This window comes from Octodon degus, unplaced genomic scaffold (genome assembly GCF_000260255.1).
Source record: "Octodon degus isolate 3935 unplaced genomic scaffold, OctDeg1.0 scaffold00228, whole genome shotgun sequence".
NCBI lineage: Eukaryota > Metazoa > Chordata > Mammalia > Rodentia > Octodontidae > Octodon > Octodon degus.
Genome location: NW_004524804.1, coordinates 2,022,797 through 2,029,765, shown reverse-complemented (window position 1 = coordinate 2,029,765; position 6,969 = coordinate 2,022,797). Strand labels below are relative to the sequence as shown.

General features: G+C 43.0%; 1 pseudogene; it reads left to right on the top strand.

Moving 5' to 3' along the window:
- Positions 1-395: 395 nt before the first annotated feature.
- On the top strand, positions 396-1,584 carry LOC101580998 (annotated as a pseudogene).
- Positions 1,585-6,969: the final 5,385 nt, after the last annotated feature.

Sequence of the window (6,969 nt, the reverse complement as noted above, 5' to 3'; positions counted from 1 at the left end):
GAATCTCCACACTGATTTCCATAGTGTTTGTACCAATCTGTTCTCCCACCAGCAGTGCAGAAGGGTTTCTTTCTCTCAACAGCCTCTCCAGCATCTGTTATTGGCTGACTTCTTGATGTTAGCTGTAGTTTCTGGGGTAAGATGGAATCTCAGTGTTTTAATTTGCATTTCTCAAATAATCAATGATATTGAACATCTTTTCATGTATTTACTTGCTATTTATATTTCTTCCTCTGAGAAGTGTATCTTTATCTCAGATGCCCATTGGAGAAAAATTTAGTGCATTAGAGACAAAGAAAACAATACAAAGAATTAATGAATCAAAGAGTTGGTTCTGGAGCTTTTGCAAGGACTAAGTGGCCTTATCTTGAATGCAGAAGAGCCAGCAGGTTGGCGTCATGGATAGAGGTAAAGAAAACTGCATTTCAGGGTCTGTAAAGGCCACAGGTCCACTGGGTGACAGTTGGAAACATGCCTTGGTGACGCAGCTATCTCTCTCTCAGCACCCATCATCTGGAAGCAGTGGCCGGGCTCAGCAGGTCTTGCGTCTTTCCGATGCCTTCCAGTGGATTCCTTCTCAAGTACAGATGCTTGTTGGTACACAGAAAGCAGCACAGAAGCAACTGCAGGTCATCAGCAGGCCCCATCCTGCCTCCCCACCAGTGAACAATTCCCAGAAGAGTGAGCAGCCCCAGCCGGCAGCACCCAGAGATTATCCTAAGAAAGAAGTGGGATCAAAATGGAAAGATGAGACAGTGGACTTTGGAAGATTTTGATGTTGATCACCCACTAGGTAAAGGGAAGTTTGTCAATGTTTATTTGGCAAGAGAAAAACAAAGCAAGTTTATGCTGGCTCCAAAGGTGTTGTTTAAAGCTCAGCTGGAGAAAGCAGGAGTGGAGTTTAGAAGAGAAATAGAAACACAGTCCCACCTTTGGCACCCCAACATCCTCAGGCTGTATGGCTATTTCCATGATGCCACAAGAGTTTATCTAATTCTGGAATATGTACCACTTGGAACGGTCTACAGGGGACTGCAGAAGCTCTCCAAGTTTGATGAGCAGAGAACCACTAGGTATATCACAGAACTGGCAAATGCCCTGTCATACTGTCATTCCAAGAGAGTTATTCCTAAGGATGTTAAACTAGAGAACCTGCTGCTGGGATCAGCTGGAGAGCTGTAGACTGCAGATTTTTGGTGGTTGGCACATGCTCCATCCTCCAGGAGGACCACTCTGTGCAGCACCCTGGGTTACTTGCCCCCCAAGATGACTGAGGGCTGGATGCATGACAAGAAGGTGGACCTCTGGAGCCTGGGAGTCCTTTGCTTTGAGTTTTTGGTCAGGAAGCCTCGCTTTGAGGCACACCCTCTCCAAGAGATCTACAAAAGGATATTTTGGGTTGAATATACGTTCCCTGACCTTGTGACAGAGGGAGCCCGGGACTTCATTTTGAGGCTGCTCAAGTATAATCCAAGCCAGAGGCCAACTCTTAGTGAAGCGCTTGAACATCCCTGGATCACAGCAAATTCGACCAAGCAATCACATTGCCAGAAAAGCCAAGAAGCAGCTAGCAATTTATCTTAGTCCTGCGGGGGGTTGGGGATCCTTGGAACAAGGCTGCCGTGTAACCTTCGGGGACATGCTCCCAGAGCCACGTTACTGTTGACTCCTGCTCTGCACATAGGCCACAGAAGTGTCACTTCTCACTCTGAGCCTGCAGTGCCCTGTTCCCTGTTCACAAAGCTCCCCTGCAGTAAACATGACAATAAGTGAAGGTGCCTCAAGAATCATACTGCTTTGTCCAGGTCCATACACAGAGGCAGAACTCAGCAGCAGCCATATGTACAACTTGTGTTGGGCAGGGAGTCCTTGTGCGAGAATGTGGAGTCTGGTTGTCAGTAAAGTGACCTCTTTCCTCTGACTGAATCAGTGAATATGCTACACAGTAACCTTCAAGAACTTAAGTGTGTGTGTAACTTATTGTGTGGTCAAACCTGGGAAAGGTGTTAGAATGAACATGATTCTTTTAAAAATTGAAGATTTCTTTATGGTATCCATCTTTCTGTGCATCCCATTGTGATGCTCTCATTGTTGATCGGCCCTGTTAAGCTTGGCCAGGTCTATGGTTGTCCTTAACCACTATGAAATTGAACACATGCTGTACCTCTGTCTCAGGAATTGTGTGGGATACACAAGTGGCCTGACATCTCAGAACTTTTTCTAAATGTTAAGGGTTCTTTTTATTGCATTAGAGTTGTGGCAAATGTGTAAACTTGTTAAATGCACAAATAAATATACTGATCTATCTGGAAAAAAGGGAGGTGGTTCTTTGAAAGAATAAATAAAATTCATAAACCTCTAGCCAACCTAATCAAAAGATGAAAGAAAAAAACCAAATTTATGCCATAAAGAATGAGAAGGGTGAAATCACTATAAACCCTACAGAAATCTTCTGACCATCCATACCTAACTCCAAAATCCTTACTCTCAAAGGATGGAAAACACAGACGAGACAGTTTCCTGGGTGCACATGAGATGCCAAACTGAATCAAGATTATATGCAAGCTCTGAAGAACCCAATAACAAGAAACAAAATTTAAAATGTTAATGAAAAACCTACCAATAAACAAAAGCCCAGGTCTCCATGGATTCACAGCAGAATTCTCCAAGAAATTTAGAGACAATTTAATGCCAACTTTTCTCAAACTCTTCAAAGAAATTGAAAGAGAAGGAATTCTCCCAAACTCATTCCTGGAGGCAAGTACTATTCTGATTCCAAAACCAGAGAAAGATCCCACTAAAAAAGGGAATTATAAGCCAACATATCTAATGAATATAGATGCAAAAATCCTCAATAAAATATTAGCAGACAGAACGCAGCAAATCATCAAGAAGATCACAAACTATTGGGCTTCAGACCAGAAATGCAGGGATGGTTCAACATGTGCAAATCCATATATGTAACAAACTACATCAATAGAACTAAGAATAAAAACCACATGATCATCTCAGTATTTGCAGAAAGGGGCCAAGGAGATGGCTCAGTAGAATAAGTACTTCCCTGGCAAGCGCAAGGGCCTGAGTTCAAGCCCCGATTCTGGAAAAAAAAAATTGCAGAAAAAGCCTTTGACAAAGTCCAACCCTCATTCATGATAAAAACCTTTCAGAGAATTGGAATAGATGTTCTCTATCTCAACGTGATTAAAGTCATCTATGAGAAACCAACAGCCAACATCATACTAAATGGGCAAAAAATGAAGCCCTTCATTTTAAAATCATAGATAAGACAAGAATGTCCACTATGTCCACTCCTATTCAATATAGTTCTGAAAACATTAGCCAGAACAAGTAGATAAGAGAGAGAAATAAAAGACAGGATTGGAAAAGAAGTGAAACTATCATTATTTACAGATAACACCGTGATACTCTATGTAGAGGACCCTAAAACTCCACCAAGAGTCTTGTAGATTTAGTCATCAATTTCAGTAATGTAGCAGGATACAAAGTCATCATTGTGTTCTTTTAAACAATTTCTTTAGATAAAATATAATCCCTTCAATGCTAAAACCTATCACATGTTTTAATGAGTTGCTTAGTTAAGATCTCAAACAAAACACTTTTCCTCAGACTAAGGGATAAAAGACTGTTTCTTTGTCATACTTTCTAAATCTTTATGTAATAAAAATGTTGGAAAACATCAGAAAGTTACTGAAGACCATAACAATAAGTAACGTCTTCTGCTTCATCAGTGTCCCAGTACTGAGGGTGTCCTGTGGGACCGCAGGACGTGCTGCAGGGACTGCCTCCTGCTGAGATTTTGCAACTTGTCCAGCCCACAAACAGCAGCAGCCAGCTGAGGATTGGTCAAAGAGTGTGGGCTGAGATGCTCCCACCAGCCTCTGTCATTCTTTATAAGATGAACGCACAACAGTGACACACGTGCCCCTTGACAATTGACCTCTGTCCTGCATTACCAACACTTATAATCAAAGATCCTGACAATAATCTATCCTTGGAAAAGGCAGCTACAGCTTTCACATTCTGGTCTTTCTGGTACCTACCAAGATACCCCTGGCTCTGTTGTTCTCATCAAAGCTGGGATCCAATACATTCTTTAGAAATAAACTCCTACATTTGCCACATTTGTATATGACCTTGATGGCAGATGCTTAGAACATCTCTCACCTAAGCTTAGTGCAGCCCTTGACAAGAACAAGAACAGAGTTGGGGAGATAGCTCAGCGGTCTAAGTGCCTGCCTGGCAGCGCAAAGGCCAGGGATCATCCCAGAGCACCACATGCCACAGGGCCACCGTGCTGGCCACTGATACCGTGCTTGGTGGTGCATGCCTGTAATTCTAGCACTGGGGAGGCTAAGACAGGAGAAGGATCACTATGAGTCCATGCTAATTCAGCCTTGATAATTTATATATCTAATAATCTTCCCATTTCTTTTGCATTTTTCATTTTATTAAAATAAAGTTTCTCATTGTAGGTTTGGATGATGTTCTGGACTTTTGAAGTGCACAGTATGATTTCACCATTTTCATCCCTAGTTGCAAGGATTTAAGTCTTTCCTTTTTAAAAATAGGGATGGCTAAAGGCCCACCAATTTTATTTAATATTTCTTTTTAAAAATGTATTTGCAACAGGGTCTACAGGGTCTCATTACACAAATCAGACCCGTAGTGATGCTCCTGTTTTCAGCCTACCAAGTGCTGGGATTATAGACTTCTGCCACCATGCCTAGTCTCAGTTGCTGTTTCAGTGCATCCTGGAGCAGGGCTGGCAAGCCCCGCCGGGGATCGAACCCCAGTCGCTGCACTCTGCCTATGCAGGTGCTTTACTCTGCTGAGCTATCTGGCCGGCCCTTTATTTAATGTTTCAAAGCACCAACTTTTCAACTCACTGACTTTTGGTATTATTTTCTTAGTCTCAGTTGCATTAAAGTCTGCTCTGATTTTTGCCGCTTCATCCCTCGTGTGAGCTTTGGGCTTGACTTGTTCTTCAGCAGTCACTGGAACAGAACAGAAGATGCACAAACAGCTCCAGACACTCTCAGCCACCTTAGCTTCAAACACCGGGCAAAACGCCTCCACTGGATGAAAGAGAGCCTGTGAAGTGCTAGGAAAATGGGCTTTCCACAAGCCAAAGAGTAAACTAGACCCATGCCTCTCAACATGCACTGAACTAAATCAAAACGGATCAAAGATCTAAACATAAAACAGAAGGAACAAATGTCCCAGAAGATAGCATAGGTAGAACTCTTGAAGGCATCGGTGTAGGCAAAGACTTTTTGAATAAAATGCTGACTGTATGGGCTATATTACAAAGAATAAATGCCTGGGGTCTCATCTTACTAAAGCCTTTTATTTAGCAAAGTAAATAATCAACGGAGTGAAGAGACAACCCACAGAATGGGAAAAAAAATTCCAGCTCTTCCTCAAACAAAAGATTAATATCTAGAATATACAAAGAGGCTGGCCAAATAGCTCAGCAGATTAAAGCACCTGCAAGCAGGTGCAGAGGCCAGGGGTTCGATCCCTGGGCCTGCTGTGCTCAGCACCCCAGGGGAGAGCTGAGATGGCAGTTGAGACTAGGCGTGGTGGCACACACCTGTAATCCCAGCTCTTGGGAGGCTATAAACAGGTGGATCACTATAAGTCCAATCTAGTAGTGAAACCCTGAACACCCTGTAGACCTTTCCTTAAAAACATAAAAAAAGAATATACAAAGATTTCAAAAAATCATACTCCTCAAATTTAAAGACCCAGTCCAAAAATAGGCATCTGAAGTAAAGACATGTCTCAGATTAAGTAGAAATGACAAATGATACATGACAAGATGTTCAATATCACTGGTCATCCAAGACAGGCAGATTAAAAGAACACTGAGATTCTAGCCTACAAAAGAAAGAATGGCTATTATGAAGAAATCAATCAATAACAATGTCTGTGGAGTTGTGGGGAAAAAGGAAGCCTTCACTGTTTGTGGGAGTGTGGACCAGTGCAACCACTATGGAAATCAGTGTGGAAATTCCTCAAAAATTTAAAACTAGAACCCAAATGCCCATTAATTGAGGAATGGATAAAGAATGTGGGGATTTTTATACCATGGAATGCTACTCTGCCATAAAGGATAAACCCGAGACATTTCTAGGTAAACGGATGCACCTCGAGGCCTTACTCTTACATGAAATAAATCAGATTCATGTGTGCAAACATCCCTTTGCCTCCCTGGTATGAGAAACTGAGAGTAAATCAGGATCAAGACGTATAATAGATGTTGTGAAATGGGAGAAATTGCTCAGAAAGAAAGCGAACTAGGCCTGGGGAGCTGGAAAAGGAGGGAGGGTAATGGGACAAGCCAGTTAGAGGACACGTGGAAGCAAGGCTTTGTAAGTGGGGAGGGGAAGCGGCCTTGCAGGCGGAGGGATGGGGAAAGCGGACCAAGACGAATCATGTACAGGTACAGACTCCCCATGGCGAATGCGATCATAGTGTGTATCTAAAATGTAGCAATAAGTTTGCTAATTCAAAAAACCTCCTCAAAACAGGTTAAATTTTCCTTTAAGATAGGACTGGCCAGCTAGCTATAAGAAGATCTGGGTTTCTCAGAGTGGCTGTAGACGTTAATCAGGGTGTTAAAGATGCATTTTTGTTTATGTTGACACAGACACCAAGAATATGGCTTGTCAGTGAGCCTGCTGATTACAGCATGGACCCTGCTGGAAGTAAGGATGGGGCCCCTGTGGTCGGGCTCCCGTGGGTGGGCCCCGTGGGTGGGCCCCTTGGGCAGGCCCCCACCACAAAAGACTGGGTGGTCCACCTTCTCTCCATCTCTGCGTGCAGAGGAGTCTTGCATGAAAAGGAGCCAGGAGAGTCTCCCAAGACCACTGTAACATCACTGCTTGTTAGTGGATGTGCAAGAAGTACAAGTACACACTGTGTTGGGTCACATCTGTGGCAAAC